Source organism: Pelmatolapia mariae, linkage group LG10_11 (assembly GCF_036321145.2).
Source record: "Pelmatolapia mariae isolate MD_Pm_ZW linkage group LG10_11, Pm_UMD_F_2, whole genome shotgun sequence".
In the NCBI taxonomy this organism is placed as follows: Eukaryota; Metazoa; Chordata; class Actinopteri; order Cichliformes; family Cichlidae; genus Pelmatolapia; species Pelmatolapia mariae.
The window spans coordinates 16,418,778-16,438,315 of NC_086236.1; the positions used below are offsets into that span (position 1 = coordinate 16,418,778).

General features: G+C 39.9%; 2 pseudogenes; both read left to right on the forward strand.

Annotated features, from left to right (window-relative positions):
* Positions 1-1,731: 1,731 nt before the first annotated feature.
* Positions 1,732-14,661, forward strand: LOC134635284 (claudin-4-like; annotated as a pseudogene).
* Positions 14,662-16,437: 1,776 nt separating this feature from the next.
* On the forward strand, positions 16,438-19,223 carry LOC134635945 (claudin-4-like; annotated as a pseudogene).
* The last annotated feature ends 315 nt before the right edge of the window (positions 19,224-19,538 follow it).

A 19,538-nucleotide genomic window follows, 5' to 3' on the forward strand; every position in this document is an offset into this window, starting at 1 on the left:
CAGATTAGAATCAAATCCAGCATTTACATGTGAAGACTGACTGATCTAATTTGTTTATTGCTGTTTGTCTGTTTCCAAAGAAGGTTTACCTCTTTACTATTTTGATGTTTTGTTGCAGGTGTGGAAGGAAACACACACATTCTTGTATAGATCATTTTCAATATTAAAATGATGTAGTAGGAGTTGGCTGTGTAAGTGTAAGCATCAAAAAGACAAAGTGGAGCAGGTTTAACTATGCCTTTCTTTAGTAAAGAAAAAACAAACAGTCATAACAATACACAATATTTAATAATACACATATTTATCTTAAGTTGCATGGTCTTATCTGATTGTCTGTTTCTGAAGATATTTTGCTTTTTATTTTTTGTTTGCTTATTTATTTGTTTTGTTTTTTTTTTAAAAAAAATGTTTATTAATCAAGATCTGCATTTGCTAATGTGGCTGTTAAGGATTTTTGTTTTTGCTATACTTTTTGTTTTGTACTGTAAATGCAGAAAAGTAGTGTTCACATATTTTATATACTAATGTGGAGTTAATGTACTGATTAAATAACTTTGACACAAGTCACAGAGCATTTGGATGTTCCCCTCTACAATTAAGTAAAGTGAGTAATAGTTGTATGCTATCTCATGCTAAAACAAAATGATCACAAGCTGAACAGGGAATGGAGCAACAAATTGCAAAGAGGGCGTCCCGAGATAAAGATAAACCTGATATCATTCAAACCACCAACATGTCAGTCCATGTGTGCCATATGTCCTTTCCAGGAACTTAACATTACCATCAGCTGTCAATAAATCTCACATTTCAGTGAAACTGAAGCAAAGACATTGTGACAGTGCAAGGCGAGGAAAAAGGTGAGGTGAGGCAAAAAGAGAGGCAAAAAGAGAAAAAGGAACCAGTGATGATGTTACAAACACAAAGGCAGTGGTGTGGTGATTGGGAGTCTGAAAGCTTCACAATTATAGGGAAAAACCTGACAACGTCACACTGATAATTTGAAACAGATAATCTGTAGTTTAACACTATGGTAATTACTTGCTGGCTTGCACTGGCTGCCAGTTATGTACAGTATTCAATTTAAAATACTACTCTTCACGTACAAAATTATCAATAATTTGGTGCCGAGCTAACTCAATGAGCTTCTTAGGTTACACACTCCTGTCAGAGCACTTAGATCTGCTACCCAACTTCTTCTGGAGCAACCTTGTTCTCGGCTGAAGTCTCGGGGCGACCGTGCGTTTGCTGTAGCTGCCCCAGTCTTATGGAACAATCTTCCTGTTGCTATCCGGGCATCTGACTCTATGCCATTGTTTAAATTACGGTTAAAGACTTATTTATTTAATCTTGCTTTTCCACCTAGCTAATATTTGGTGTGCGATACATTTTTATCCGTTATGCTTTGTTAGTTACTTTTATGTATTATGATTGTCATGGTTTTATAATTGATACGTGCCAGGTCCTTTCTCTTTCTCTTTTCCCTCCCATCTCCTTTCCCTATCTTATTTTGTCAAGCACCTTGGTATACCCTTGGGTTTTTAGTGTGCTTTATAAATAAAGTTTATTATTATTATTATTAATTATCAAGAAGGCACTCAGGTTGGTTATACAGAGATGTGGTTCAGAGTGTAAAGTAAACAATTTAATGCTTAAGTGAGGAACCCACAGTCAGCCACTTCCTGCTCAAGTATTTTCTGCAGCTCTCAAAAAACCCATCAGCACAGCCTCATCATGACAGCTTGCTGTAGACGGATTCTAGGTTTGGTATTGGCTATCATCAGCTTTCTGGGGAGTGTCATCACTGTGCTCTCCCGCAGTGGATTGTCTCACCCTTCACTGGTCAAAACATTGTCACTGCTCAGATAACTTGGCAAGATTTGTGGATGAGCTGTGTGCACCACACTACAGGCCAGATGCAGTGTAAAGCCTATGACTCTATGTTGGTCTTACCTACAGCACTGCAGGCTGCCAGAGCGCTCATCATCAGGGGTTATTTGGGATCCTGTTTGGTGTCTTTGGGGACAACTGCAGAAACTCTGTGCTAAGCAAAAGGTGAAAGAACAAAGGAGCCATAGCTTCTGGAGTTGTCCTCATCATTGCAGGTGTCTTGATGCTCATACCTATCGCCTGGACAACCAGTGACCTCTTTAATACTTTGTACAACCCAGTGTTAAGCAGCACTCATAAAGGAAAGCTTGGGGTGTTGCTTTACATTGGCTGGTGCTCTACGGGGCTACTATTCCTGGCACTGACATGTTTCTCATTAACATTTGGTAGTATCATATTGCACGTTTTATTTATTATGTTTCCTCCTGTTGGCTAATAAAAAATAAAAAGAAAAATGAAAAAAAAAATACAAAACCCATACAAAAAAAGAAAGGGAAAAAAAGAAAAAAAAAAGAAAAAAAGACAATAAGATATTAATGCATTTCCTTATAGTTTGGTATTAACATTAAACTCTGCTAGCCTCCTAAAATAAGGTCTTAACATTAATCAATATTGATATAAATCTTAACCAACAATAGTAACAATATTTGTGTTAATGATTACTTGCTCCTCGTCGAAACCAATTAATAATGCTGGAATATCTTTAAATAGAGTATTTTTATAAAGTAGATCAGCCACTGCCAGGAATAGCAGAAAAATTTGTACATCATCATATGGTGGATTACAGAGAGATCTCTCGTGCTGGTACCTTTTCTAAGTATTTAAGTAATGGTTTCCAATAAGTAAAAAATCTATCCGATGAGCCTCTGATGGAGAATTTTATCTTCTCCAATTTTAAGAGTCCTAAGATATCCTGTAGCCAGACTTTAATTAATGGTGGCTGAGATGATTTCCACAACAACAAAATTCTTTTTCTAGCGATGAGAGAGGCAAAGGCAATAAGGTTATTTTGAATAGCTGTAGTTTGAAGGTTATTTGGTGGTTTGCCAAATATAGCGATATGTGGAGTCGGAGTCAATTTTATACTCAATATATCCGAAATTATTTTGAAGAATTGATGCCAAAATTCAGACAACCTAGGGCACGCCCAGAACATATGGGTAAGATTGCAAGGTATCTGTGAGCATCTGTTACATTTATCATCAAATTTATCTGGGTATAATTTTGACAATTTTTCTTTACTGTAGTGTAATCTGTGGAAAACTTTAAATTGTATTGATGAAAGTCTGGCACAACTAGAAGATGAGTTAATGGCACCAATTAGTATGGGGAGACGTACACCACAATAATATATTATACATATTAGATGCCCAATAATACCCAATTAAATTAGGCAGTCCTAATCCTCCAGCTGATCTGTCCCTATAAAGAAGCGAGCGACTAGCCCTTGGACGTTTACCGGCCCAAATAAATGACGAAATAGCGTCATTTATAGTTCTGAAAAATGATTTAGGCAGATAAATAGGCAAACTTTGAAATACATATAGATATCTAGGTAATACATTCATTTTAATAATTTGGATCCTACCAGCTAAAGACAGCGGTAGGTAGTTCCATCTTTGAAGATCAGACTTAACTTTCATTGTAAGTAAAGTAATATTCTGTTCCCGCATTAATCTCAGAGATCGTGAAATTGCAATTCCGAGATATTTAAACCCCAAATTTGCCATTTTAAAGGGTATAGTTAATGTAGGTATGTCCGCAGCCATTTGATTAACTGGAAAGTATTCGCTTTTGGAGATGTTAAGCTTATATCCCGATAAATGTCCGAAAGAATCTAATACTGATAAAACGTGTGGGATATTTAGTAGAGGATCATTCACATAAAGAAGCAAATCATCTGCATAGAGTGACACTTGATGTTTTATACCCCATCTATCAATCCCTCCTAGTCCTTTCACCATTTTTAAAGCTACTGAGAGTGGTTCAATCACTAATGCAAATAATAACGGAGAGAGTGGGCACCCCTGTCTTGTCCCCCGAAAAAGTGGAAATGGAGTGGAACATTGATTATTTGTACAGACAGAGGCGCAAGGAGAGGAGTAGAGTAATTTGAAACATGAAACAAAATTATTATTAAAACCAAATTGTCTTAAAGAAAAGAAAAGATAGGCCCATTCCACTCTATAGGGCTTTGGAGTTGACGTCACGCCGCAGTGCATTGTGGGATCGCGGCGCCATGTCAGAAGGCCACAAATCAAAACAAACACACTGTGTTGATAGCAGGACTGCCAGAACCGCGCTTAAAATCAGCGCAAAAGACAAAGGGCTGTATCGCGAACGATTGCGCCCAGACGCCAAGAGACGGTACATGGAAAAAATAGCGTGCATCGGTAACGTGGACCCGTATGAAAAAAGGCAGTGGAGCGGTAACCCAGACGGCCTGCCACCGTTGTCCTATCCCGATGTCTTCGCGTACCTTGTCTGTGGAGTCAGCGCATACACGGCGAATCGTTTTCGGAATTATAAATTCCTAGAGGCACACATCTAATTCACAAACGGTTGGGTACAAGATTTGGCCGTTTTTAAGCCTCCAATTTGTGAGTATGTTGACCATATGTCCAAGATACAGCCAGAGGTTGCCAGCTGTGCGTTGCCATGTAAATAGTTTGCATTTCATGTGTATGTACTTGCTAAGTACATGTGAACAGATCTTGAATAAAAAAAATAAACATACTTTTCTTTTCTGTTTCATATTTCATATGCTGGTTTGCCTGCAATAATGCCAAATAATACGCTACTCCGTCAACATGACGTTGTTCTGCAGCATCACACATTAGGATGTTTTATCTAATTATCTATGACCTCAGCGCATTCAAAATAACACTAAAAGCCTATTAAGAGAGATATGAATTTATTTAGAACTCACCGGAAAGAAAATGCCGCGAGCAAACCAACAAAAAATTGGGGATGGCAGAGAACTCGATATCCGCTCGTCTGACCGCTGCAATCCAAGCCTGACGTCTTCGTTTAGTAATATCGGGTACATGAGATCCCTCCCGTTGCCTCCAGGAGGGGAAACGATGAAAAGAGAGCCCATTTTCCAGCTTCTTGCCTTCCCTATCGTGTGATCTATTGTTGCAACACAGCACGTACGAACCATAGCTGACGCTTCCGTGTGCTTTCTTTGGCCTACTGTCATGGCGCGAGGGGGCGTGGCCCCCCTCCCGTGACATCACGCTCCAAAGCCCTATAGAAGGCTTTCTCGGCGTCAAGAGATATTATGGCTTCTGGAACGCTAGAAGATGATGGAGAAAGAATAACACCAAGAAGTCTTCTTATGTTAGAGTATGAACGTCTTCCTTTTATAAATCCCGTCTGGTCCTCTGAGATAATTGAGGGCATAATCGATTCTAGTCGCCGGGCTAGGATTTTTGCAAGAATTTTAACGTCTACTGGAAGGAGTGATATCGGCCGATAGGATGTGCAGCTCAATGGGTCTCTGCCTTTTTTAAAAATTAGAGAAATAGTGGCTTGCATGAGTGTAGGTGGCAGAGTTCCTTGTTCGAACGAATAATTAAACATTTCCAGTAGAAGTGGAGCTAGCTGATCTGATAAAACTTTATAAAACTCGGCCGGGTAGCCATCTGGACCTGGTGATTTACCGCTATTCATTGATTGTATTGATTCTTTAATTTCTGAAATTGTAATAGGGGCGTCTAACTTTAAGTTATTTTCAGATGAAACTTTAGGTAGATCCAATTTTTCAAAAAAAAGATTTAATTGACTTTCATCTATGAAAGATTCTGATGTATAAAGTTGAATAAAGAAAGATCTGAAAGTATCATTAATTTTATCTGGATCTGAGGATACTGAGCCTGAATCATCAGTTATCTGTATAATTTAATTTGACGCGGTTTTAGTCTTCAGTTGCTGTGCCAGGAGACGGCCAGCTTTATCACCATGTTCATATACTAACCCTCGAGAACGGAGGAGAAGTTGTTCAGCTTCTGAAGTAAGAAGGATATCTAGTTCTGTTTGAAGTCTTATTCTCTCTTTATAAAGATCAGGTGTATTTGTAAGAGAGATAGAATTGTCTATCTCTTTTATGGCCTTCTCCAACTCTTTCTGCTGGGGTCTACGTATTTTATTAGAATAAGATGTAAAAGAGATAATTTTACCTCTAATATAGGCTTTTAGAGTGTCCCATAGGATGGATGGGGAGGTTTCGTTATTTTCATTAGTTTCACAAAAAAAAGTAATCGACTCAGAAATATATTTACAAAAGTTGGTCTCCGCCAGCAAGAGAGGATTTAGCTTCCAATATCTAAATCTCTTTGGCTTCATTGTAAACTGAAGATCTAATACTACTGTGGCATGATCTGATACCGTTATCGGTAGATACTGAGTAGATACAATCTCAGAAATAAGCTTTTTATCTATCAGAAAATAATCTATTCGCGAAAATGTACGATGCACATGAGAAAAAAAAGAGTATTGTTTTGCAGTTGGGTGAGCGAAACGCCAAGGGTCAACAAAGCTGTATTGGTTCATAAATGTAACAAAAGCCTGGGACATTTTCGGCGCAGATGAACGCGGACTAGATTTATCTAATGATGGATCAATAACGCAGTTCATATCTCCTCCCATTATTAAAAGGTGAGAATCTAAATTTGGAATAGTAGCAAACAGTGAAGACACAAATTCATGGTCGTCCCAATTAGGAGCATAAACTGAAATTAAGATAACCTGTCTTCCATATAGCTTGCCTGTGATAATGACATATCGACCGTTTGAGTCTGTAATTACTTTAGCAGTGAAATTAATATTTTTCCGAATTAGTATTGCTGTGCCCCTTGTCTTTATATTAAAATTAGAATGAAAAATTTGATAAATCCATGATCTATTTAATTTCTTATGATCAGAATTGCATAAATGTGTTTCTTGAAGAAACATTATGTCAGCGTTTAAATCTTTAATATGCGTCATAACTTTCGTGCGTTTTATTGTGGCATTTAACCCTCCAGTATTTAATGAAATTATCCTCACACCTAAAACTTGCTTTCATGGATAAACATCCTTTATAACGTAGTGTAAATGACCAAATTCAACATTTCTGGAAACATGGAAGAATTATTTAAATTAGTTGAGTTAAGGTAAATTGTGGACATTTTAGACTTCCATTTCAACAAAAATATCATGTACTAAAATAAGTTTGTGGATTACTATAAATGCTAAAGACACAGTCATATGTTCTGTCTCGAATCCCAGAATCTGCATCCACTGTCAATAAATGTCACACATTTCAGTGATATGAATTAATTTAGATTGCTTTGTTTACATTTATAATATCTTATTTAGTGATCTTGATTGTAATTTGTTACAAAGTGAAAATACTGAATTAAAAAAAGTTGATATCAAATTATGTTTGTCACAGAACAGTTCTTTTTTGAGAACAGTGTGTGACTGGTGCACAGTGGCCTTGGTTTCATGGTCAGAGTTGTGTTACATCAAGTGCAGCAGATATTCATATGAATTTTAGGTGATGATGCTGAGATCCATTTACTGAACTCCACCTTCATACCAACTTTAGAGTGTCCAATATAAAGACAGTATAAACAGTGTGCTCTTGGTGTAGAGGATGGAAATCAGCCAGGACAACTTATAAAACATCTGCTGACATCTGGATGAATTCAGGTGCGTATATCTACAAAAAGCAGCAGGTCAGCTGATCACAACTTATATTAAGAAAATCTACTGTAGCTCTCACTAGACGTTATTGAGAGTTGCAATTCTTTTCTCTACACTGTTGTGGATTTTTTATGACATATATACCTGTTTACACTGAATATATACTCACATATATACTATGTCACCATATATACTCGTATACACTGTATACATACCTACACTTGAGTGTTTATCTAATAGAATCACTGTGATAAGCATTTAACCTGCATGTTTAAGATTACAAGACCCACACCTTTAGATCAAATATTATTCACAAGTATATTAATGAAGTTTGTGCCACTTGTTGAATGAGCATATGTGATCAATACTGTCTGAAGTGTAGTGATTAGGATCAATAAGTAACCTTTGATTGTATTATGGCCAGTGGTAACTAGTCCAAACAAAGAGTTAAATAAACTTGGCCCCACTAAGCTGCACCTGGGAGCCTCTCCGCTGCCGATCTCTAACCCATGAAGTAAACAAATTTTGCCCGCTTGAGAGAGCACCTGGGACACTTTTTGCCTGTCTCCAGTTGCCAAAGTTGTGAAAAACCCTTCTTTAACGGATATAGTAGCCCACCCCTGGCAGCAAACCTGACAAAGCTGTCAGGAGGATTCATTGTTTTCTCTCTGCAGTATGTTTGATATCTGTAGTTTGCAGACTTTTGGCCTTAAAACTGTCAAAAGGACCCAATTAAAATGATTGATGTTGGGAACAGCGCTCAGAGAGTTATGGAGTAGTGCCAGAAAGTTATCTAACACAAGTGACAGAGACTTAAGAAAAACAAGTGCAAACTGACAACTGATTGGGGAAAAGTATTGACAAATATATTATATTGATAATTCGGGGGTAATGTTGACATTTGTAGAAGGGGGAAAATACTTATTAGTTTAAATTTAATGCGGATCAAGTAAAAAACAAGGAATGAAAAATACCCAACAGCAGGAGGAGGGGTCATTGACCCGATATAAAGAGGAGGGTCGAGATGCCCCGGGCTGCTGCTGCTTTTTTTCCTGTCTGTCATTTTGTGTGTCTTTGTTGTTTGTGCTTATAGGCTCTTCACCCCGGGGTTTGCTTTGCTTTGCTTTCTGCTATTATTTTGCTGTAAAATGTACGGTTTTGCTGTTCATATGATTCTGTGTATTGAACTCTGTCCCAAGAATTCTACTCTTTTCCAGATGATCTTTTGAGTGATTTGATTTTAATTGGATCTGAAAAGCTGGACCTCCACATCACTGGTGTAATAGGGTTATCATATTGGCTTCAAAATTTGCGACCACAAACCCAAGCCATTAAAGCTGATTTTAGGGTTCCTCCACCAACTAAATCCACTTTAACCCCTTTCATACTCATCGTCCTCTTTGGGGCAAAGTCCCCCTCTAGAATGTGAGCAGCAGAAAGTAGAGATAAATTTGATTTTCCTTCTTTTTCTTCTGATTCAAGCTCAGTACATTTATTAGAATTAAAATTTAGACTGAAATAAAGGTTTTATTCCTTTTTACTAATATTATTTTGTCATTACATTAATGTAGCACACTGTTCAGTTAGCTTTGCATGAAATCAGCTGATAGAAACAAAGAGTTAATTTTACTTTCTAACTCTGAGAACAGTTCAGATACTGTGCATTTTTACCTTTACTTGGGTAAAGAAGTTGAATCAGTACTTTAATGTTTACTTGAGTATTTTCCAAAACTAGTATGTGTATTTCTACATAAGTACAGAATGTCTGTACTTTTACCACCTCTGCCAAATATGAATGAAAACTCGACCTAAGCAAAGCAAATATTCAAAATTGAAAAAACAACAACAAACCAAGTCAAACAGAGAATAATAAACAGAAACTGAAAGTCCAAAACTAAAAACGCTGTGCCAATAAACCCCATGATTATGACAGAATGCATTACTTAAAAGCCTTAAAAACAAGAGTGCAATTAGCAAATTCATAATGTATTAATCTTTTCCAAAGTCTTATTATTTGATTTGATTCCTTAAGCTGTAACTCCTCCTGAGTCATAACGATTATGTAATAGAGTAATATTTTAAGTCTTATAAATATAACTTATGACTGTGATATGGAGAATCAGCATTGATGTTCAAATGTGTTCACGATGATCAACAAGTTTGATAACTGTGGCTTTAGCTCTGTAAATGAACCAACACGCTGCTCTTGCGATCGATTTAAGAGTTTTTATTGATTTTGCACACATACAACTTCCTTGGTTATGCATACAATGACAGCCAACTTTCCATTTGGCTCCACACACTCCTCTCTTCTGTTCTTCCACCTCACTATAAGAAAGTGTAGCTGGATGGGCTACTCGCCTTTCTTTTTTTCTCTCTCTCTCCCTCGCTTGCTCTACCGCCCTCACTCTCTCCTGCGCTCGCTCTCGGCTACGCAACTAGGTTAATATTGGGAACCCACCTGCACAAGGGCGTAGATTTGGTTTTGGTATTGGTGGGGACGGATGATTCAACCGCCGAACCCTGCCCTGTTTCTTTTTTTTTCCCTTTTTGTCTTTGCTTCTTGATAAAAAGGAGAATATATTTGCCTACATATCCTATTCTACATGCTTTTAAACCATTTAAAATTACAATTCATAGTTTTATATGTGAATTATATAATGTTAAATTACTATTAAACAAATGACTAAGTATTTTAGACTTTAGTTTACTTCAGCCATATTCCATATAAATCAGGTATCATATAAAAATAAAAATAGCTTCAAATACAGTCATGACAATAATAATAATATGACTTTAAGGACTTAACAACATTACTTCAGTTATAGTACACCAACATCTCTTATACATTAGCACTAAGGGGACACTGAATGACCTGGTGGTTTTTGTCCATAAAACTACTCATCTAAGATTACCACAAAGTAAAAGATCTCTCAGCAAAATTATGCAACATTTTAGGCACACTATCAAATCGGTGAGCTGGGATGTTTTATTCTAAACATGAACTACTGTTACAGCAACAGACGTGGACTACTGGTGTCCCACACAACAACTCAACGTCCACTATGTGAAGGAGCCAAACACATGCCTTCGCCTATCGTTAACCGAGATAAACTGCTGGCATATTGGTTTTACACCTATACTGTCCAGTGTCTCCTGGTGGACATACAGCAGCATTGTTTAATCTCATTTGAGTCATTGTTAACCTTAGCCATGTTTTTAGTCTTCTGAGACACTGAAGCTTCTTTCAGCCTGAGTACATGCGTTTAATCCTCAGATTAAAATTATTATGTGCTTGATGTGCCTCACCTTTGGCCCTGGCTCTTCCCCTCTGACTGCACTAGGACATATTGCCACCTGATAAAATAACACATTGATTCGTGCCATATAAAAAGTGAGACATGTCAATTCAGATTCTTTGTCAAACATACACTAATGAATCAATTTACATCAGCAGCCTAACAGTTGTCATGATAATAAATACTAGTTAATCTTGTAATGGAATTTCTTTCACTTATGTACTAATCACATTATTTTATTGTATAATGCCATGTCTGACACCCATACTGTAAGAGGGAAGTTGGGGGGGAGCAGACCACTCCACAGGAAGAGTCTTTTGTCTCTTCAAGGACTCTGGGAGGTAGCAAGGGAGTGTGAACCTTAAGGTGTGAAACAGCTGTGTACTGCCTTTTGTTCCTGAAGAAGGTATTTAAACTGAGAGCCATGCTAGGCTCAGTGAGAACTCTGCTGACCGTCTGTCCCGCGGACATGCAGGCTCTCCACAAGCTTGGTTGTCCGTTGTCTTTGTGTGTCCGGATTAAAGAATGTTAGCTACCGCTCACCGCTCGTCTGCAGGCTTTATTTAAGTGGAAAAACTTCCACAACAGAATGGCGCTGTGAGCAGGGTGGTCCGTGTGGTCGCTGAACAACGGTTCCGTGGATGGGCTGATCACCCCTGAGGGAAAGGGTACCTTTGTCCTACCGGCTGTTGAAGCAAAGGAAATGGAGGAGTCACGGAGTCGTGTGTTTCAGCCGACCACCGAGACCATCGACTTTGAGGGGACCCCTGCAGATGGGTGAGTGATAGCTAACTTGTAACAAGTCACGAGAGTTTTGTGTATGGCCGAGGAGGTGAGTGTGTTGCAGCCTTCGGGGAGCTCAAGAAGGTGAAAGTGTTACGACCTTCCAGGGCAAGAGCTCCGAGGGAGTCTTCGTGTAGAATCACGGAGAGTCTTCGTGTAGAATCACGGAGTGACATCTCTAGCATCTTCTAAAAGATCCTAACTTCTTCAAAGGAGACTGGGGGTGGCGGTGTTCGTTCCTTGGTCCGTAGAAGGCAAGGAACCTCACGGGGGACGCCTCGTGCAGTAATAGAGAATCTAGATTCCAGGGGCAGTCAGCGGAGCCGGATTAGCGGCTCGAGAGGCGACTGCGGCAAGCGCTCCACCGGGCGGCCAGGGACAAAACTCAATGCGTGACTGTATGGTAAGAACTGAGTAAATGTGTGGTGTGTAAGATTGCAGAGAATGGTTGTGTGGGAAAAGATTGTGTGTGTAAAAACAGTGAAAATGGGGTTAAAAAAAATGTTGAAAATGGGGAACAAAAACAAGGAAAACAAGAAAAAAAAAAAAAGAGAGGAGTGTAGAAATGTGTGCAAAAGTTGTTTCCAACTAGCGGGAGAGGGTGGTACTGCAGACCACCAGCTCCCCTAGGGTGGACACACAAAATTAGCAGAATTGTTGATGAAAATAAGTAATAAAATAGGAAGAGGGTTTGGTGGTTTTCAATGTAGAACAACAATGTAGAACAACTACAATCTCTCTGGGTTTTTTAAGAAAGGGGACTTCAGAACCAGAGAGGGGAGAAGCGTTGTTTTAAGCAATGAGAAGAATGATCAAAATGTCTCAGTGTGTCACTTGCAGGTGAAGAGCAGACCCGGATCAATTTTCCACGTTCAGCAGTCGGGAAAAATTATAGGTCAACACCATTAGAAACACTCAAGCCAAGTTCTGGCTGAATTGTTTTACAGCTTAACTTCCATGTCTTTGTCACCCTGAGAACACAAGCTCCAAGAATCTCTCCCTGAAGACAAGAAATGCAGTTCCAGAACAACGAGATGGATATCAAGAGCTCACAGCAGTGTCCTGAGCAGTGAAGAAAAGGTCCAGCAGCAGCAGCTGTGCAAGACAGCGACAGCAAGCAGAAAAATGGCATCATCATGACTGGATGGATGGATGTGCATTTCCAATGAGCTGCAACTTCACTGTGTGTGAATGGACTTTTGAAAAGACTGAGTTGGACATTTGCCACTTTTGGAGCAAAATGGTAAGATGAGACAGTGGAAAACACAGGACAAAGCTGAAAGACAACTGACTCTCACTGGACTGCTGCAAGGGGGGAGAGATGAGATGAGACCACAGTGGAAGGAGCAGGGGAGAACATGGCTGTTTTAGTGTGGGGAATGAAATTTGGGTTTAGGAAACTGGGAGAGGAGAGGTACACAAAAATTACACAAACAAAAATGCATTAATCCTACTAACACAAACACACATGCAATGAAACTCATGAAGACCAAATGGCATTTTAAGCATGCATTGCTGTTACCATCATCTTGTCCGGTTCACTTAGTGGGTTAAGAAGTGATACATAGACTAGTGAACTAGTGTTATTTTGGGGAAGGATGATTGAATCATTGCAGGGGTGAACAGAATGATGCAGGGGGGTCAGATGAGTGGAGACTAATAGATTATTGAGTTTCTTGTTTCTGATGTGTGGGAGAGGTCTTATCATGACACACGTCTGGTTACATGGGGGAAAACAAAACTCATTATCTAATAGAATATTGTTGTGTGAGGTGTGTGACTGGTGGATGAAAGTTTTGGGGATTTTGCATTTTCTTTTGGTACCACTTTGAAACTGCCAATTAGTTTTGTTTTGATCTATAATTCTAAGAGAGTATGCTTAGACAACTTCTAAAAAGAGGCCTTCATATTTTTTGATTTTTAACAGTGCACTGAGATTTTTGTTTGGCAATTTTCTCTTTTCAAGCAGGCCTGCAAGATCGGGATCGAAAGCGCTATACAACATGTTGAACAATCGCAAGTGAGTTTCTCCAAAAATTAAAATGGGTTCTGGAGAAAGCCACTTATTTGGGACAATCAGAAAACAAGTCCCTGCCAAAAAGGATTCAGCGATGTAATCCAGTCTAAATTATTTTTCTTTTTTTGAAATGACGTCATTGCTGGCAGTAGAAACTTATTGCGTCACGAAAGGTTCTACTGTCAGCAAATAAAAAATGGGGACTGACTGGACTGACAAAAGCTTGACTGACTTGACACCAGTATGCAAGATTGCACCTCCACCTTGACCTGACAAAAGGGTGGATGTATGTATGTTTCTTTTTACAGGAGCAGAAAGATGACAGCAACAGGTTGCATGACCTTTGGGGCATGCAGACTTAACCTTTAATCGCCACTTTCTGTGTCTTTGAATTCACCAGCAGTGTGTTATTCATGACCTTGTATTGTTTACAGTGCAGAGGTCACTGTGGGAAAGTGTGCATACAGATGCGCTGCGCTAACATCTATTTTTCCACAGCAGAGGGCTAATCATATGATCCAATCACATGATTTACAGCAGGACACACCGCTGGCTAATGTTTTACCTTTTCTTAAGACAGGGCCTGGAGTGAAACTACTCCAGGGGAGAATCCCTGGGAATTTTTAAGAGTCAATGCACAACTTTATTGTGCATTGTCTAATTGTGCTAAGCTGACATAGGGCAAAAGAGGGTTTTCTGGGGAAGTTTTCATTTTTAAATTGCAGAGACCGTGACATGAGAGATATGGAAGAAGAGACCGAAGTGCAGATGCAGACCATGACCAGGAGAGAATGCTTCAAGAGCACCAGTGAGAAGCAAGGACCATCTGCAGGACAGCAGACAAACGACAGTGGGCTGCACCACTGGGCTTCCAAAGGATTGTCACGAGGAGATTGGAACAGAAATCGAGGGATGAAGAGAGCGTGCCAAGCTCCAAAAGTGACAGCGCAGAGGGAGACCAGCGTTGGAATTATGACTCTGTAAATGGCACAGACACCAGGAGCCATGGCCGAATGACCACCTAATGCTGTTTCACTTTGCCATGCAAAGTACTTTGACACTCTGGAGAAGACCTTTCCTCTGTATCATTGTTGTAGCCATTTGCATGTGAGAGCTTAGAGTGTGGGGAGGATTAAAGATGAACAAAGGGTGGTGGGAGAACAGTGAAGTGAGGATACACAGTGTGAAACTCCTTTAAGTGTACAATAATGTTGATGTGATATACAGAATGTCAGGAAAGAAATTCCGGTATTAATGTGATTCTTGATTTAAGAATCAAAGGGTGGGATTGTAATGGAATTTCTTTCACTTATGTACTAATCACATTATTTTATTGTATAATGCCATGTCTGACACCCATACTGTAAGAGGGAAGTTGGGGGGGGAGCAGACCACTCCGCAGGAAGAGTCTTTTGTCTCTTCAAGGACTCTGGGAGGTAGCAAGGGAGTGTGAACCTTAAGGTGTGAAACAGCTGTGTACTGCCTTTTGTTCCTGGAGAAGGTATTTAAACTGAGAGCCATGCTAGGCTCAGTGAGAACTCTGCTGACCGTCTGTCCCGCGGACATGCAGGCTCTCCACAAGCTTGGTTGTCCGTTGTCTTTGTGTGTCCGGATTAAAGAATGTTAGCTACCGCTCACCGCTCGTCTGCAGGCTTTATTTAAGTGGAAAAACTTCCACAACAATCTATAGCACCAAATCATCAGTCAGTTACCTGTGACCTCGCCTCTTCACCTCGGTCCGAGCTACAACATGGCAGAGCTGCCTCTGTCACCTGATAAATAACAGTGAGACATTCCAAATACATGCAGTCACGCATGTGCTTCAAATACAGTCATGAACCACCAAGTCATCATCCAATTTCACCTGTGATCTTGTATCACCGTTACTCTCTGAGCTTTGTGTTGGTTCTTCTGTCACCTGACAAATAGGACATACATGACAATAAGAATAAAATGTGTAGCTGCTTCAGTGTTTCTGTCACTTTGTGCAGATCTTGACTCATCAGTAATGTTTGTAGGGTGAGTGCATTTTTAAAACAATTTGTGCACACTGCACCACAAGGTGGAATATTTGCAAAATCATGACTACCTCATGATATTTTGTCTCAAAAATCAACCCTATGAATATGTCAGTACCATCAGGATGAAATTATTGTGTCACCAACATTTTAACGTTAGACATATAATTTTAACAGCCTCTGTAAAATAATACCCTGGCTTGCTCGAGGCTCCGTTTTCTCTGACAGTTTCAATCAAAATTAGAAATGCTACTCTGAGACTGAGATAACTAATAGTGCTGCCTGTTGTGCAGTTAGTTTCCAAAACACGTTATTCATGGTTACATACAATTTTAGACTGATGTGGGCCAAAGCCTAGCATAGCCTGTGACACATTTTATGAGTGAACTTGACTTTAAGTGACTTACAGGTTTCTTTGAAGAATACTTTCTTATATCCAGGTTCCTTTTTGCTGCCATCCTCCTCTCCTCCTCGCAGCGCAGGCTTGCCGCTGCTAAAACTAAACAGAGCTCCCTGAAAGGCACAGCCAATCACATTAACCATATTTGTCACATGACGTAGGAGAGAACGTAATTTAACTCTTTCTGCACCGCTGGGTGAATGAGACGTTGACAGATCGTTTTTTTCTTTCTATCGGGTTTGTTTTTCTTTACTCGCAGAGATCAAATTATTGGTGGGGACATTTCAATAATCGCTGGATATTGGTGGGGACATGTCCCTTCCGTCCATGCCAAATCTACGCCCTTGCACCTGCATTGCAGGGTGGCGTCAGTCCGTATAAAGTTAAGCCGGTGTTCTCCTGGATTATTCCTCCCGTGCGTTTGGCGAAAAGCAGCAGTGAATGCTCGCACACGGCTACAGATCGATCAGCAAGTGAGCAGATCGCATTACTACAGGTAGGCTCTCGCTTAACCTCCGATTCCCTCCGAGTACCGGAATTTGGAATAATATAGTTTCGCGGCCGTTTCTGTTTCACTCCAGCGTTGCGGAGAGAGGTGCTCGAGTTAACTTCACCAGTATAGCACCTCCGGTCCTGGGGTAAGTTGTTAAAACTATTTTTATTAGCATTCACAATTACAGGAGGTTAAGGTTACATTTATCCTTTGTTTTAGGGTTTGATTGCTGCCTTCACCTCTCCCTGGCAAATCGCCCGACCTTAATTGGAGATTTGAGACGCCTGCCTGTTTGAGGGCTCCTCCTCGGTGGAGCTGCTGTCTTGTCTAGTGTCGTCTTTTATTTTCGTGGAACTGTTTTTATTAAGTGGGCTTACCTTTTTTGTGGTTATATTTTATTCTTGCCTGCTGCTTGCACCCGCGTCTCTGTGATCGGGCTAGAGCGATCCTCTGCCCGAGTGTCGTGCTGAGAACTTTAAACCGCCCCAGTTGCCGGTTCCAGTCTGTGGGGAGCCAGACCGGCCTGTGTGTGTGTGGATTGAAGTTTTTATGATATGTAGCGAGCCTGACGCTCAGTGTCCTTTTATTCTTTTAACATGTTCTGTGTTTTATTTCAGTGAACGGAGGAAGTGCCAGTGGCCCTGGGACCTCAGGTGGTGGGTCGTTTTCACTTTCCTTTGTACAGCGCCGGCTGTAGTGATTTTCTTTTTGTGTGGTTTTTTTGGGTCCACGGCTGCTGGTAAGTCCAAGTTCCATGATTGTTTTATTGTACTTTTGGGACACTGTCAACTACGACGCTGCGTTTTCTAATATTTTACTCTTTATTTTTTAACTATAAATAAAACTGTATTAATATTGGAGCCAACCTGCCTCGGTGCGCATCCTTGAATCTGTGCGGCCTCTTTTATTTGCTTTTATTTATTTTTCTTAAATGTATATTTCCTGAGGGTGGAAGTCTCCTAGGTGACGTTGTCGTTTTTATCTAACCCCGCCGACCACTTGGTGACAAAGAAAGAAAAAACCTCAATAGTACGATCAATAGTCCACCTGTCCCTCCACCTTCCCTGGCACTGCCCCTTGAGCTCACTGCACCACCCCTCACCTGCAGTTGAGACAGGGACCAAACCTCCACCACAAGCTTTGAGTGGAAGCTTGGTGGTTTAATCTTTGGCTGCATGCCAAATATTGTTGGCCAAGATAAGATAAGATAACCTTTATTAGTCCCACACGTGGGAAATTTGTTTTGTCACAGCAGGAAGTGGACAGTGCAAAAGTTATGAAGCAAAAATTAGAATAAAATAAAATAAAAAAATAAGAATAAATACAGTACACAACTGTACAGAATAGAATAAAATACTATATACAGTAGAATAAAATAGAATAAAATATACAATAAGATAAAAATAGAATACAAATGCTATATACAACTGAGTAAAAATACAACTATGCCAGAAAAGATTATTGCACATTAGTGTTGTTGCACATTTGTGGATGTGTGTGTTTGATCAGTTAAAGGATACTAACCCAAGTTGCTTTCCGATGCATCCATTGCAGTTTGAATGTGTGTGACTGTTAGAAAGCACTTAAGGACAGAAAAAAGTGCTTGTGTGAATGAGTGAAAGAGGCATGTTGTCTGAAGCGCTTTAAGTGCTCTGGGAAAGGAGAAAAGAATAAGTCCATTTAATGGATTACTTGAAAAGTCTGTGTCATCCAAGAAACAATTTCATGTCTTTTCAAATGAATTTTTAAAAAAATCTGCTAATATGCAGATTTTCTGTATGAAAGGGTGTTGGGGGCGGGGTCCTTTATATGTAACTTTCCATGCATCAGTGCAGCAGCACTCAACTTCTCCTTGAATTATTACAAGCACCTAAAAACCACTTCCTGCCTGACTGCTTTCATGCAGATAAATTGCAGCTCTCAAGAACACACCATCTTTCCTCTTTGACGAGATCAGCAGAGCTCATCACGATGGCTGACTGCAAGCTTCTAGGTTTGGTCTTGGCTATCATTGGTTTTTTTGGGGAGCATCATCACCTGTGTGCTCCCCATGTGGAGAGTGACAGTCTTCATTGGTTCCAACATCGTCACAGCTCAGATAATCCAGGAGGGCTTGTGGATGAATTGTGTGAGCCAGAGTACGGGCGAGATGCAGTGTAAGGTCTATGATTCGATGTTGGCCTTATCTCAAGAACTGCAGGCTAGCAGAGCACTCATCATCATCACCATCTTGTTAGGGTTCTTTGGGATCCTGTTTGGTGTAGTTGGGTACAGCTGCAGTAACTGTATGATGGATCAAAGGAAAAAGAGGAAAGTGACTATAGCTTCTGGAGTTATCGTCATCATTGCAGGTGTCTTGCTCCTAATCCCTGTGTCTTGGACAGCCCACATTATCATTCACGAGTTCTACAACCCAATTTTGATCAGTGCTCAGAAGTGGGAGCTGGGCTCATCGCTTTACACCGGCTGGGGCTCTGCAGGACTGCTGTTCTTGGGAGGAGGCCTCCTCTGCAGCTCCCGTCCTCGTATGAATGACACTGACTGTGAGGTTAGGTACTCCAAGAGTCCTGCTGTGTAAGTCCTACATTTAAATATAGAACCCGCTATTGAAAACAAGAAAAAGGGTTTTTCAAAGTTTCACCTCCTGTGTGCCCCCTGAGTACAACAACAAATTAGATATTTTATTTGTACGCTTAGGAAAATTGTATTGCAGCAGAAATCACATCATACTTCTGTAAATCAGGAAAGTAACATGATTCAAATAAGCAGCAATATTTGCAGTATGAGTGTTTAACTTCACTGAATCTAAGGTTTTACTTTTGGATCCAGAATATATTGTGGGAACACAGTTCTGTGTTTTGAATCTCTTTGTGCTCAAAGCAATTCAAACATAACAAATTACAATAAATTTTCTAATATATTTTACACCATGATAGAGATTTAGTTCAGA